This window comes from Euphorbia lathyris, chromosome 4 (genome assembly GCF_963576675.1).
Source record: "Euphorbia lathyris chromosome 4, ddEupLath1.1, whole genome shotgun sequence".
In the NCBI taxonomy this organism is placed as follows: Eukaryota; Viridiplantae; Streptophyta; class Magnoliopsida; order Malpighiales; family Euphorbiaceae; genus Euphorbia; species Euphorbia lathyris.
This window is the reverse complement of record NC_088913.1, coordinates 25,196,788-25,212,416: the sequence shown is the minus strand read 5'-3', so window position 1 is coordinate 25,212,416 and position 15,629 is coordinate 25,196,788.

Sequence of the window (15,629 nt, the reverse complement as noted above, 5' to 3'; positions counted from 1 at the left end):
GCAGCCTGAAGGTTTCATATCGAAGGATGCAAATAAAGTTTGCAAACTTCAGAGATCCATTTATGGACTCAAGCAAGCATCAAGAAGCTGGAATAAGTGTTTTGACGAAACCATAAAACAATTTGGTTTCGAACAAAATTGCGAAGAAGCTTGCATTTACAAGAAAGCAAGTGGGAGCTCTATAGCATTTCTCATACTATATGTGGACGATATATTATTAATGGGAAATGATATTTCTCTACTACAGTCGGTAAAAGTATGGTTATCTGGTAACTTCTCAATGAAAGACCTTGGTGAAGCAGCTTATATACTTGGTATAAAGATCTACAGAGATAGATCGAGAAGACTGCTTGGTCTTTCACAGGCTACATACATTGAAAAGGTGCTAAATCGGTTTAGCATGCTTGAATCGAAACAAGGTAACTTACCCATGCTACACGGAGTAAAGTTAAACAATCATCAATGTCCTAAAACCGATGATGACAAAAGACGCATGGCTGTAGTCCCGTACGCCAGCGCAATCGGTTCGATTATGTATGCTATGTTATGCACTAGACCTGACGTAGCGTTCGTGTTATCTGTAACGAGTCATTACCAAGGGAATCCGGGAGACGAGCATTGGATTGCCGTCAAGAACATTCTTAAGTACTTGAGAATAACTAAAGATATGTTCCTAGTGTACGGAGAAGGTCTTCTGAAAATAGAAGGATTTTCAGACGCAAGTCATCTCGCAGATGAGAATGATTTTAAATCCCAATCAGGATACCTGTTTATCTTGAATGGGGGCGCGGTCAGTTGGAAGAGTTCCAAGCAAGGAAGCGTAGCTTTCTCTACGACCGAGTCAGAGTATATCGCAGCTGCGGAAGCAGCAAAGGAAGCAGTTTGGATAAGAAACTTCATTACAGAACTTGGTGTGATGCCTGACATTGTAAATCCCATTACACTATATTGTGATAACAATGGAGCCATTGCGCAAGCAAAGGAACCACGGTCTCATAATGCGTCCAAGCATTACCTTAAGCGATACCACATCATTAGAGAGATTGTGGCTAGAGGAGATGTGAGAATAGAAAGAGTACCTACAGAGGACAACGTTGCAGATCCGTTGACAAAGGCTTTAACCCAGAAAGTACATGATCGTCATTTAACTTCTACTGGGATAAGTTTTAGAAACAATTGGCTTTAGTCCAAGTGGGAGTATGTTGGGGTTTAGTGTCCTATAGACAATTGTTCTAGGATACAAACTTAATGTAAATGAATTTTTCTTTATATCATTTGTTTTAATGAGATATATGTTTTATAACTATATAAAGGCAATCCCTTTTAAACACTAAATAAAGTCTAATAAAAGGAAATCCGTAAGTTTATTCAAAGTGATTATAAAGTGTTCATACAAGAATGAAGTGAGACAAAACTTTATAATAAACTAATAAACTTAAAACCACCCCAAGTCAAGTGATATGTTTAGGATTGATATATCACTGTTGAGACTTGTATGTAACAATTGTTGGTCCCTTGTAAGGTTGCAAGTATAGTTCCAAGGGGGGGGGGGGGGTTAGGAACTATTTAAACTTTTTGCAATTAGGGCAGACTTCTTTTTCTAAGGAAAAAGGTTTTGACAGCGGCGCTGAGTAAACATCAAGATACTGGCTTAGTCAACTGGTGACTAGGTCAGTTTCTTAGCTTGAGTCAGGAGATAGCACTTAGAGTCTATTCCTGAGCTCAGATGTTCAACGCGCACAACTCTACTTGACCTCTTTACTTGGTCAGTTTTTGGTTATTTTAAGCAAGCAATATATATAAGGAGTTAAAGGTAAGAAATACTTCACTCAGCAGATTTATCCAGGTTCGGCTTCTTCTAAGCCTACGTCCTGTCCCCGGAACACGTTCCGAGATTTCGAATCCTCTACTGAGCTCTTTAAAGGTAGAGCCTTAAACCTTTTACAATCTTAGCAACTAAGTATAACAAGAGTACCTTCCTCTATACCTCTACTCAATCCTAATCTCACGCTGAGTACTATAACCGAGTACTCAGCCTCTCCTTTCTATCTCTAGAATTGATAAGTGTTTTGTCCTATACAAAGATTTGCTAAGACACTTTAGACGATTGAAACAATCACTCTAGACTTTTACACAAATGTATGAATTGTAGTGTAAGATTTGCTTTGCTTCTTGCTTGCAGAACTTGTGTAGAAATTTGGTCAGCGTAATGGCTTGATCAAGTTCTGTGTTGAGTGAAGCTTCTGATGGCACTATTTATAGAGATGTCTGGGCATCGGTCATTTCGAATTTCGAAATAACCGTTGGAGGGAAATGGCTTCCTGTCGTTGTCATCCTGACTTGCTCAGAGCTCTCGGCCAATCAGATTTGTGTATCTTCTGCCTCGGTCAGCTCAGCAGACTGTCTCTCCTTTTATGGTAAAGTCAACTAGACAGCATACTGTGTCGTCTGAACTTTACCCAAAGTAGAAATACTTTGTCTGGAAGTTTTCAATTGTCAGCTGCTGTCTTGTACGCTTTGTCGAGACTACTCAGCAGCTTCATCTTGAAGTTGTTCCCGAAGGTCTTCTACATCCTTCTCTTTGCTGAGTTACGTTTTGTCCAAAGCGACAGCGTTTTAACAAACGCTGGCCGAGTTGTACTGAGTTGTTTGACTTGGGCCTTGTCTTCTGTATTGGGCTTGGGCCTTTTAATTCTTGTGTCTTATAAACAATTTTAACTCAACATTGAACAAACACATTAGTAGAATAAATCAAAGCATTTAAACTTAGTGTGTTTAGAATATGTATTTCAATTATACTTAAACAATTTTGTCAAATCAAAATTATGTGGAAAGGTGTTTCAACAAACTCCCCCATTTTGATGTTACAAAACTATTCAGCAAGGAACTCAGTATGAGCTCCCCCATGATAGTTGACCTAGTATAATTTAGCAAACTCCCCCGTAAGGGTTGAGCTACTGACTTAGTTTTACTCTAAACATTTAAAGGTTTAATTGAGTAAGTCTAAGGTCAGTTTTTAGATATAGGTCAGCTTATTAAACATATTCTATTTACTCAGTATAAAGCGGAAGGTTTAATCATATAGAGTGCGCTGAGTAATTTGTTGTTCAATGGATTCTTAACAAACAATGTTTTATAAGCACATAGGACAATGTCAAACATGTTATCAGCATTTGATTCAGTCAATAAGATTTATAAGTACAAAACATAGCTGATTTAATTGAAGATACGTAATGACTCAGTACACAGTAACATGTATTAACATATATCATAACTCAGGAATAAGAATAAAAGATGCAGATATGATATATTGATAGTAGTCAGTGTTTACACAATAAAACTTATAGATAAGGCATATAGATTTCATCTGACTTAGTCTATATTGAGCTAGCCTATCTATTTCTTTTTCTTGTGTTACGACTGACTTCGCTCATGCTGAGCTCTAGCTGCTTGTTCTTTCTCCCCCGTTTTGTCAGCATCAGGAGGAGGAAGTCTGAAGGCATCAGTTAAGGTAGCTCGAGTCAGCTCTTGGGACATCTCCTTAAGTTTCTCAGCGCTTTCATTGACGCCGTCAAAAATTGCAACTCCATCAGTTGATACCTCTTCGGGTATGTTGAGGTCAGCAGCACTGAGCATATTGACGCTAAACGCTTGAGCTTTGCCTTGTCAGATGAGAGCTTCAGTAAGACCAGCAAAGATTTGGTGAAAAGTCTTCAAAAGGGCTGTGTCGTAATACTGACGTTGAATATTGTTATGACGAATGTGGTTGAAAGTTTGTTGTATGATAGACTACATCTCATTCTGTTTCAATGCGTCAGTATCCATCTCTTGCTTATTCAGATTAAGCAAGCGAATAGCCTCACCTATTTGCTCTATTGAGCACTGATTGTAAGAAACCATTTGCTCATTTGTCTTAAGTTGCTCGGTGTGAAGCTGAGCAAAAAGTATCTTTACTTCAGATGAGGTGGCATAGTCGGTGTTCACAGCTGACAATCTCTGAACTTGTTGTTGCAAAGAGTTCAAGTGTTGCACGGTGGTCAGCTGTATCTCAGCCAGCTTGGCTATTGAATCCTGCTTAGCTTGCTGTGCTTGAAAGGATATGATGACGTTCAGCAAGTCCTTGAGTCCCTTAACTTCGTTGAGAAGCTGAGTGACCTGGGAGAGCTGAGTGGTCTCAATAGATGAAGACCCAGCAGCAGGAGGAGTGGAATGTTGAAGGTCTCGGATCAACACTTGAACTGAGTCAATGAGCTTTTTGCCGGACTCAGTGGCATTCACATAGCTTTGAGAGCCTTCAGGGACATCAGTGTGACTGGAAGGAAGAGGAGTGAAAGGAGTGACCTGGTCAGTGACTGGAATAACATTCTCAATCTGCACTTGAGTTTTAGGGATAGTTGATTGATCGGGAGAGAGTTGAGTTGGAGAAGTGATAATCCGAATACTGTCTGTGCTGACGGCAGAAGTGTGTGGAGTCAGCACCATGCTTGAAGAAATAGCATTCACAGTAATCGGCTCAACCTGACTGGTTGAGGTGGCGGAAGCATTTTGGTCGGCATGTTCCTGTTGAGAAGAAACATAGGCTTGCTTTTCTAATGGCGCCGATATAGTGGAAGTTGATTGGCGTTTGAAAAATTTGAGCTTAACAGAAGAGGGGTCCTTGGTTGTCTTTGAAATGACAAAGTCAGGAAGAAGTGGTGGAACAGGAAGTTCACTGACTGGCTTCTCACTGGCCTTAACCAACCTTCTTCTTCTACGAGGTGGAGTGTCAGTTTGAGTGGCATCTCCTGAGTGAGAAGGAGAAGATTCGTGTTGCTCATCATGAGGCTGGTCAGCTTGCACTTGGATTGATCAACATTGTGTTGGTCAAGTACTTGCTCGTTTCCAGCATCCAACCCAGTATTGGCCTGCTCAGTTCATGTTCACTAGCTGTCTCCTCAGATTCCTCAGCGTCATCCTGACCACTGGCCTCTTCTTCTTCTTCTTCGGTACTGTCACCATCAAGTTCTTCCTCAACTTGTAAGATGAAATGATCATCCAGTTGTACCTCATGTTCTTCAGACTCAGCCATTGTACCTTGACACTGGGTGAAGTGAGAGTCACCTGGCACAACAAAGTCTGTAGGTATGGCATTGAGGGGAGTCAGTGTAGAAGGTTTCTGCTTCTTCTAAGGTTGCTCAGCAGTGTCCTCAGTTCCAGGCTCACCTTGCCTGCTTCGTTTCTCAGCTGACTTACCAGCTGACTTCTGCCTTTTTGCTGGAGACTCAACATTTTTGGAAGGAGTCTCAGTAGTTTTCCTTTTGCGGGAAGCTGAGGCCTTAGTCCTTCGCCCTTTCTTTGGCTGAGTAGTTCCCTCAGCTTGTCCAGCAGCAGCAGCAGCTTTACCTTTCTTCAAAGGCTGTCCAAACTTTAATGGTCTCAGCGAGGCAGCTGTGATCTCAGTTCCTCGAGTCTTCTCCTCACCTTCGAGATCAACTTTATGGTCGATGAGGATTCTTGTGATGATTGATCCTAGCCTCAGCGTACCAGTACTTCGAAGGAAACCAGCAACAAGAAAGATTGGCATATTGATGGGAGTGTACGTCAGCATATGCCATATAAAGCATTGCTCGAAGTTAGTTGCTGATGTAGTGCAGTTGATCTTCGGGTAGATGAAGTAGGTCAGCAAGTAATGAGCCATCTTCTAGTGCTGACCCATAGATGAAGCTGAGACTTCGCCTGAGTGGCCCTCAGGTTTGCAGAAGTTTTGTTCATACCCAGTGCCATCCTGATCTCCAGATCTTCTCAGCCTTGCTCCCTCAGTTTTTAATTTGAGGAGATTTCCTAAGTAGAGAGGGTTGATGAAGATGGTTTTCTCTTTAACCACTGTGCATAGATAGTCAGTGTTGTCATTTGCAACGCGGAGGTTGTGGTAAAACTCCCTTACCAGGTCAGGATAGGTTTCATCCCTAACCGAAAACAGCTCCGTCCAGCCATTTTGTGAAATCCACTCGCAGAAAGGTTGTTCGTTTTGTACGAAGTTTTCTGATACCCATCTCGAGGGTTCAACTTTCCATTCGCGGACGTTCTCAAAAACCTTGGAGTAGGTCCTGACTTTTACAGATTTTCCCTGACCAGAGGTTTGGCCAGCTTTTCCTTTGCTCGGCGAGGTTATTTTGGTCGGTTCCGGCACAGAGGTTTGCCTGGAAGTGTCATCGGAGTTGGGGTTAGAGTGGCCAGCACCGGAGATGTTGTAGGAAACCTTAGTCATTGTTGAGGATGGGAAAGCTTAGAGGGATTTTGAGAGAGAAGGAATTTTTTAGCCAGAGTATTCGACAAGCGTAAAGAATAAAAATGGGGAATTACCCATTATTTATAGAGGTGAGAATTGGATCTTATCGAATCCATGTGTTAGTTTTGCCTCGGGATTGTGAACCGACAATAATCCTGGTATTTATGACACATACGGCGTATATGTCATCCTAGGGCTATACGCGTGCTTTTGCAATGATTCTAACGGATATAACACTCAGCGTTTAGAATACTAATCGTTTGATATTCTGAGTGGTTAGTATTGCATAGAGGGATGATTTCTAAGTTTAAGTTTAAACTAATTTACTCAGTGTGCAAGTTTACTCAGTATTTGATGTTCAATCAATTTCTATGAGTTACTCAGCAAAACCAATCATTCAGCATAATAATTCACTCAGCATTCATATTCATTTAGCACAGGAATTTACTGAAGAGGATTAAACATACCAATTGCTTCTCTCAGTATGTTGAACTGCTCATGAGCTAGTGGCTTCGTGAAGATATCCGCAAGCTGTTCGTCCGTTGGGACAAAGGTCAGCTTGATCTCACCTTTGAGTACATGGTCTCTAATGAAGTGATGTCTGATGCTGACATGCTTCATTCTGCTGTGTTGAATCGGGTTCTTTGAAAGATCAATTGCACTTTTGTTGTCACATTTGACTTCAATTGTCTTCGTTTGAACACCATAGTCTTCAAGTTGTTTCTTAATCCATAGGACTTGAGCAACACAATGACCAGCAGCAATGTACTCAACTTCAGTGGTAGACAAGGCTACTGACGCCTGCTTTTTGCTGAACCAGGATACAAGACAGCTTCCTAAGAAGTGACATCCTCCAGAGGTGCTTTTACGTTCTAGCTTATCCCGTCCATAGTCAGCGTCAGTGTATCCAATGAGTGTAAAGTCATGAGTATTTGGATACCATAAACCTGCGTTCACTGAGCTTTGCAAATATCTAAGGATTCTTTTTACAGGAATGTAATGAGATTCCTTAGGGTTAGATTGATATCTAGCACAGTAGCATACTGAAAACTGAATGTCCGGTCTACTGGCTGTTAAGTAAAGTAGAGAGCCTATCATACCTCAATATAATCTGCTGTCTACTGACTTACCATTCTCGTCAGCGCAGAGGACAATGTCAGTGCCCATAGGAGTGGATATTGGCTTGCAATTTTCCAAATCATATTTCTTTAGTATCTCCTTGGCATATTTGGCTTGACTGATGAAGATGCCATTCTTTCCTTGTTTAATTTGAAGACCGAGGAAGAAGTTGTGTTCTCCCATTATGGACATTTCAAACTCAGTCTGCATTTGTTTGCTAAACTCCTTACACATTGATTCGTTAGTTGCACCAAATATTATATCATCAACATAAATTTAGGCCAGCAGGGTTTTTTTACCCTTTCTCTTAATGAATAAGGTTGTATCAGCTTTGCCCCTGATGTAATTTCTAGTCAGCAGAAAACTGGTCAGCCTCTCATACCAAGCACGTGGTGCTTGCTTGAGGCCGTATAGAGCCTTTTTGAGTTTATAAACGTGGTTAGGGAATTTATGATCCTCAAAACCTGGAGTTTGATTAACATAAACCTCCTCGTTTATAACTCCATTAAGAAATGCACTTTTGACATCCATTTGGAATAATTTAAAGTTCATGTAAGATGCATATGCACATAGAATTCTAATTGTCTCTAGCCTTGCCACTGGGGCAAAGGTCTCACCGTAGTCAATACCTTCTTGCTGACTGTAGCCCTGAGCTACAAGCCTTGCTTTGTTCCTGACTACATTCCCTTGTTCATCCATCTTGTTTCTGAAGACCCATCTTGTTCCAATGGTCTTTTGACTCTTTGGATGAGGCACTAGCTCCCATACATCGTTTTTTCTGAATTGATCGAGCTCCTCTTGCATTGCGTTCATCCAGAATTCATCGTACTCAGCTTCAGCGAAATTCTTCGGTTCTTGAACTGAGACGAAAGCGACATTGCTGAGGTACTTCCTGAGTTGATTCCTCATCATTAGGGTATTACCAGCAGAATCAAGGATTGCACTTTCTGAGTGCCTTCTTGGGATCCTTATCTCTTTAGGTAGATTTATGTCTTGTGCTGTTTCTGTTTCAACAATCTCTGCAGAAGTAGATGGGTCAGTAAAAGTAATCTTAGGTTCACTCTTACTCTTGGTCAGCCTTTTAGTGAATGACTCAGTAGCTGGTTCTTGGTCAGCGGTGGTTACTGAGTGTGGATCATCTTCGGTCAGCGACTGGTATCTACCTGTAGGGTTAGTTTCGTCGAACTCTACATGTACTGACTCTTCTAAAACTTGAGTTCGCTTATTAAAAACTCTGTATGCTTTGCTGTTTGTTGAGTAGCCCAAAAAGATAGCCTCATCAGCTTTTGAATCAAACTTTGCTAAGCTATCTTTGGTATTTAAAATAAAATATCTACAGCCAAAGGCACGAAAGTATCCAATATTGGGCTTTCGTCCTTTCCAAAGTTCATAGGGGGTTTTCTTTAATATAAGTCTAACTAGAGCCCTATTTAGAATATAGCATGCTGTGTTAACAGCCTCTCCCCAAAAATACTTTGGAAGCCTATGCTCATCCAGCATTGTCCTGGCTATTTCAACCAGAGTTCTGTTCTTCCTTTCTACAACCCCATTTTGCTGAGGTGTTCTAGGAGCAGAAAAATTATGGTCAATGCCGATGGCTTCACAGAATTCAACAAACTTTTGGTTTTTGAATTCTCCACCATTATCACTACGGATGTGAGCTAATTTTAGGTCTTTTTCATTTTCAATTTTTCTAACCAAATTTGAAAATGTCTCAAAGGTTTCATCCTTGCTGGTCAGCAAGATGACCCACGTGTACCGAGAGAATTCATCTACAATGACCAAGGAAAATCTTCTTCCACCCAGACTCAGCGGCTCGACTGGACCGAAGAGATCCAAGTGTAGTAACTCTAACGGACGCTTAGTTGAGACAATGTTTTTGCTATGAAAAGATTGTTTGGTTTGTTTTCCAGCTTGGCAAGCGTGGCATAATTGATCTTTTTCAAATTTAAGTTCAGGCAGTCCCTCAACCAATTGCTTTCTTGCTAATTTGGCCAGGAGGTCCATGCTTACATGACCAAGTCTCCTGTGCCATAGCCAGGAATTCTCTTCCGTTGATACTAAGCACACAGTTTTTGAAAACTTTTTCTCTAAATCTAGCATAAAGACATTATCTATTCGAGGGGCAGTTAATATTAACTCATTTGTTTTACCCTCGTATATTTTACATCCAATAGCATCAAATATAAATTTTCTCCCATTGTCACATAGCTGAGCTATGCTAAGTAAGTTATATTTGAGTCCGCTGACTAGGGAGACAGATTCAATAGTAGGATTACCTCCAATGGTTCCTGACCCTACTATCTTACCCTTCTTGTTGTCTCCAAAACTTACGCTCCCTCCTCGTTTACGCTCAAACGTGATGAACTGAGTTTTATCACCCGTCATATGCCTTGAGCATGCGCTGTCAATATACCACATCTTTGACTTCTCGGCACATCTCAGGCTTACCTGCATTGTAGATAGTTACTTTTAGGTACCCAATTCTTTTTGGGTCCTTTCTTGTTAGGTGCAACAGGTAAAGCATCATATTTTATTTTATGGCGACATACATGGACAGTATGGCCATTCTTTCCACAGAAGTCACAGCTGACCTTCTATTTAGGATATTTCACTGACTTGTCAGCACCCCAGTGCTGAGCGTGCCAGCACACCTTAGTGGTGTGTCCTTTCTTCCCACAAAAGTCACACTGGACTTTTCGCTGGGGATTCCATCTCTACTGAGTACCTTGGTACTGAGTTCTCAGAGGAATGTTTCTTTTATTTGGAACCTTTAATTGGTTCTGGATAGTTGTGACTTCCTTTCTCAGTTTCTTTGAGACTGATTGGACTTCAGAGATAGACTCATGTATGATTTTCATGTTATCATGCAATGTTGAGTTGTCCTGAAGAAGGTATCTGAGGTCACTCAGCTTGACCTCTTCAACCTCATCACAGCGCCTGCTGAGTGCTCTAATTTTCTTATTACACTTTTTGATAAGTGTATAGAGATCACTCAGGGCATTACCCATTTCGTTTCTGAGCAGAGAAAGTGATATTACCTCATTTGATTGCTCCTCATCATCAGTTTCAACGGAGGGGTCAGCATGATCAGAGACGCATGGCTCAGCAAGTTCGTCAGCCATGAAGCATATCTTTGCTGACTCGGTGGCCTCAGCTTCTGTTGATGAAGACTCATCACTGTCGCTCCATGTAGCCACCATTGCCTTTTTGCCGCTCTTCTTATCTTTCCTCAGTGTGGGGCAGCTTGACTTAATATGGCCAGTTTGATGGCACTCAAAGCATGTAATGGGCTTTGAGATGTCCTTTTTGTATTTGCTGTCGCTTGAGTCAGCTTTATACTTATCAAACTTTCTGTAAGGCTTTTTAGAGTATTTATCATTTTTCCTGAATAGCCTTTTCATCTTCCTTGTGAACATAGCCATCTCCTCAACATCAGTTGAGCTCCCGTCAGTGGAGTCAGCTTTCATGACAAGGGATTTCTGCTTCTTATCTTCAGATTTTTCCTTCACCTCAAAGTTTTTTATGGATATCTCATGGGTCAGCAACGAACCGATGAGTTCGTCATATTTGTAGGTGGTTAAATCCCGATCTTCCTCAACCGCTGTCTTCTTTGCTTGCCAGTCTTTAGGAAGACTCCTGAGTATCTTTTTGACTTGTTCTTCCTCAGTGAAGATTTTCCCAAGTCTCTTGAGCTCATTAATGATGTTGGTGAACCTTGCATTCATATCTGAAATGCCATCATCATTGTTCATCTCGAACAGCTCGTACAGTCTCATCTGCTGATTCACCTTAGACTCCTTTACTTTATTGGTTCCCTCGTAGGTGACTTCCAGCTTTTTCCAGATCTCTTGTGCCGACTCACAACCTGAGATTTTATTATATTCTGCAGCATCGAGCGCACAGTGAAGCATATTGAGGTAATATCTTAAGCAAACACAAAGCAATAAAATACGTATAAGGTTACGGTTGAAACCAGCCTTATTTCGGGCGTAACCAAGCAAATTAATTACAATCAAGTACTTATTTATTTTAATATATCTTATATATTAGTTTAGGTTTGGGAAAGGAAATTTTGTACTTTGAAATACCTTGAGACGGAAAAACTCAATAACATGCGTGCTTATATCGTCCCGAATGCTTCAATTCAAAATTGGAAATACAAGACGAATGATATATCGTATTTATACTAAGTTAGTTTGATATTTTGCGTATAAATTTGCCATGCGAAGTTAGTCTTTTCGGCTTAACTAATTCAAAAAGTAATACCAAGATATATGTTTTATTTTTATAAAGAGATTAGTTAAAGATTAAATTCAGTGAAATTTTGCTCGGGACTAGCAAAAGATTAAGTGTGGAGATTTGTTACTCCCAAAATATACCTAAAATATCATCAATAAATACATCAATATTGCTAAAAATTTATACTATTTATAACTGTTTAGAAATCTTTTACTCTCGAATATGTTTCTTTCTTGTAAGGTACATAAATTATTGGTAAAATCCAAATATGAACAAAAAGAGCTCAAAAACAGAAGAAACAACCCTACAAAAGGAGTCAAAGACGACGAAAATTAACAACGCCAAGTCGAGGACACGAATGAGAGCAGAAATTCAGAAAAAGCTCCGTGCCGCGACCGCGGCCCCCCTCTTTCACGGTCGCGACACGCGTCCTTAAGCGACTTCTTCCATTCGTCCGAAGCTCAACTTGATGCTCCCCCATTCACGGTAGTGAATTTGGATTCTCGGTAAGACCAGGAACCTTTGCAGCACAATAAACACATGTCCGATTTCAACGAAACATGACTGTTCGGGTGGATAAAGACGTCCTTCCGCAGCGGACACGATCCTTCACAACGGACACGATACTTCAATCAAGACTCTTCAACATCTATAAATAAAGAGTTGATGGAGACTTGAATATATATGTGATATGTATAGAAGAAAGAATTAGTATAGAATTTATGCAGAAATTTCGAATCAAGTGATTCAGAGATTAGAAGTTCATTTCTGTTCAAAGCAATATGCTGTATACACATTGTTTACAAATTAATAACAAATTCAGTAGCGTTTAGACATTGTTCCAGTTTAGTTTTCATTTTGGTAGAGGCCGACCGTATCCCTATTACGAAGTTACAGCGAGAAGATTGAGGAGAGGATTCGCCCCTGAGCCTAACAAACTCTAACGAAACCCAATGAAAGGATTGATCAACCCGTTCACTTGCACGCCGTTGAAGAATTCAATGATCCATGTTCTCTGTAAACTTGTATCAATTTATATTTCATCTAATAAAGTCCGTTCTATTCGATAGATTTTTATGCAGCACTTATGGTAACCAATCCACTAAAGTGACTGCTGGTGTTTTCATTAAAACGTAGTTCAATTCAAAATCTTTACAAGGAAACTTTGTTGAACACTTAGGCAAATTATTATCTCGAAAGAGTTTTAATTTGATTAAGGGCAACTATCCCGAAAGGGTTTTGTCGCGTTCAAAGCCAATTAATTAGAGGTTCCGTCATTTATTTCATCTTTATAATTCATACAAAGTTTAAAGTTGTTTCTTTGCTTAATGCAAACGAATACATTCGTTTACTTTTCTAAAAAGTACTAAACGTTCCTATTTTGCAAATTCATATCAGAATATTTTTCTAACATTTTCATATTCTAATCTAATTCTTATTCTAGCAATTTCAAAACCAAAACCGATTAAACGATTTTCCATATTATAAACCTTAAAAGTAAATTTAACCGATTGTAAATAAGTTTTGTTAAAAAACGTTCCCTGTGGGATCGATATCTTTTATTACTACAAGCGTATACCGTGCACTTGCGGAAATTGCTCAACACATTGCATAATTGATCCTTTTCGAACTTAAGTTCTGGCAGTCCCTCAACTAATTGCTTTCTTGCTAATTTGGCCAGGAGGTCCATGCTTACATGACCAAGTCTCCTGTGCCATAGCCAGGAATTTTCTTCCTTTGACACTAAGCATACATTTTTCGAAAATTTCTTTTCCAAATTCAGCATAAAGACATTATCAATACGAGGGGCAGTTAAAATCAATTCATTTGTTTTTCCCTCGAGTATTTTACATCCAGTGTTATCAAATATAACCTTTCTCCCATTATCACATAGCTGAGCTACGCTGAGTAAGTTATATTTAAGTCCACTGACAAGGGAGACTGACTCAATAGTAGGATTACCACCAACGGTTCCTGACCCTACTATCTTACCCTCTTTGTTGTCTCCGAAACTTACGCTTCCACCTCGTTTACGCATAAGTGTGATGAACTGAGTTTCATCACCAGTCATATGCCTCGAGCATGCGCTGTCAATGTATCACATTTTTTACTTCTCAGCACACCTCAGGCTTACCTGCAATATAGCTAGTTATCTTTAGGTACCCAAGTCTTTTTGGGTCCTTGTTTGTTAGGCTCAGCAGGTAAAGCATCATATTTAATCTTATGATGACACACTTGGACAGTGTGTCCATTTTTCCCACAGAAGTCACAGCTGACCTTCCGTTTAGGATATCTCACTGACTGGTCAGCACCCCAGTGCTGAGCATGCCAGCACACCTTTGTGGTGTGTCCTTTCTTCCCACAGAAGTCACACTGGACATTCCGCTGAGGATTCCATCTCTGCTGACTAGTACTTCAGTACTGAGTGTTCAGAGGAATATTTCTTTTATTCAGAATCTTGAGTTGATTCTGAATAGATGTGATGTCCTTTCTCAGTTTCTTAGAATCTGATTGGACCTCTGAGACAAACTTGTGCATAGTTTCTACATTGCTATGCAAAGTTGAGTTGTCTTGGAGAAGATATCGAAGGTCACTCAGTTTGACCTCTTCAATCTCGTCACATCGCCTGCTGAGTGCTTTAACCTTATTGTTACACTTTTTGATAAGTGTGTAGAGGTCACTCAGGGCATTTATCATTTCATTTCTGAGCAGGGTAGAGATATTACCTCAGTTGAGTGTGCCTCATCGTTAGATGCAATGGAGGGGTCAGCATGCTCAGAAACACAAGGCTCAGCAAGCTCATCTGCCATGAAGCAGATCTTTGCTGACTCAGTGGCATCAGCTCCTGATGATGATGACTCATCACTATCACTCCAGGTTGCCACCATTGCCTTCTTGCTGTTCTTCTTTTCCTTCCTCAAGGTAGGACAGCTTGATTTGATATGGCCAGTTTGATGACATTCAAAACATGTGATGGGCTTTGAGCTGTCCTTCTTATACTTGTTGTCGCTAGACTCAGCTTTGTATTTGTCAAACTTCTTGTAAGGCTTCTTGGAATATTTATCATTCTTTCTGAACAGCCTTTTCATTTTTCTAGTGAACATGGCCATCTCTTTATCGTCTGTTGAGCTTCCATCAGTGGAGTCAGCTTTCATGATAAGAGACTTTTGCTTCTTATCCTCAGACTTCTCCTTCACCTCAAAATTCTCCATTGAGATCTCATGGGTCAGCAGAGATCCAATGAGTTCATCATAATTGTAGGTGGTCAAGTCTTGAGCTTCCTCAACAGCAGTTTTCTTGGCTTGCCAGCTTTTGGGAAGGATCCTCAGTATCTTCTTGACTTGCTCTTCCTCAGTAAAGATCTTGCCAAGTCTTTTGAGCTCGTTGATTATGTTTGTGATTCTTGAGTTCGTTTCAGAGATTCCTTCATCATCATTCATTTCAAACAGCTCGTACAACCTCAAGTTTCTTCCAGATCTCCTGCGCTGACTCACAACCTGAAATCTTGTTGTACTTTGCAGCATCTAACGCGCAGTGAAGCATGTTTATAGCCGAAGCATGATTTTATAGCTTCTTGAGGTCATCTTCTGTCCACTTAACCTCAGCTTTGACAACTGTTTGGCCGTCAACAGTTTCAACAGGAACAAATGGGCCTTGGACTATACAAAGCCATGCACTCATATTTGTTGCCTGAATGAAATTTTTCATTCTGTTCTTCCAAAAGGTGTAGTTAGACCCGAAGAACAGAGGAGGCCGAGTAATGGACAGTCCCTCAGGAAGAATCTGATATGTCTGATTTCTTGGGAGGAAACGAGTGTTGTTCTCAGCCATTGTGGGGATCAGCTCAAGATAGTTATATCTTGCTCAGTGAGCTTTTAAGCTCTGATACCACCTGTGGGTCCCGTATAACGTGACAAGGTTAGTTCCAAGGGGGGGGGGATAGGAACTATTTAAAATTTTGTCCGTTCAGGCTGACTTTTTTTCTTTGAGAAAAGGTTTA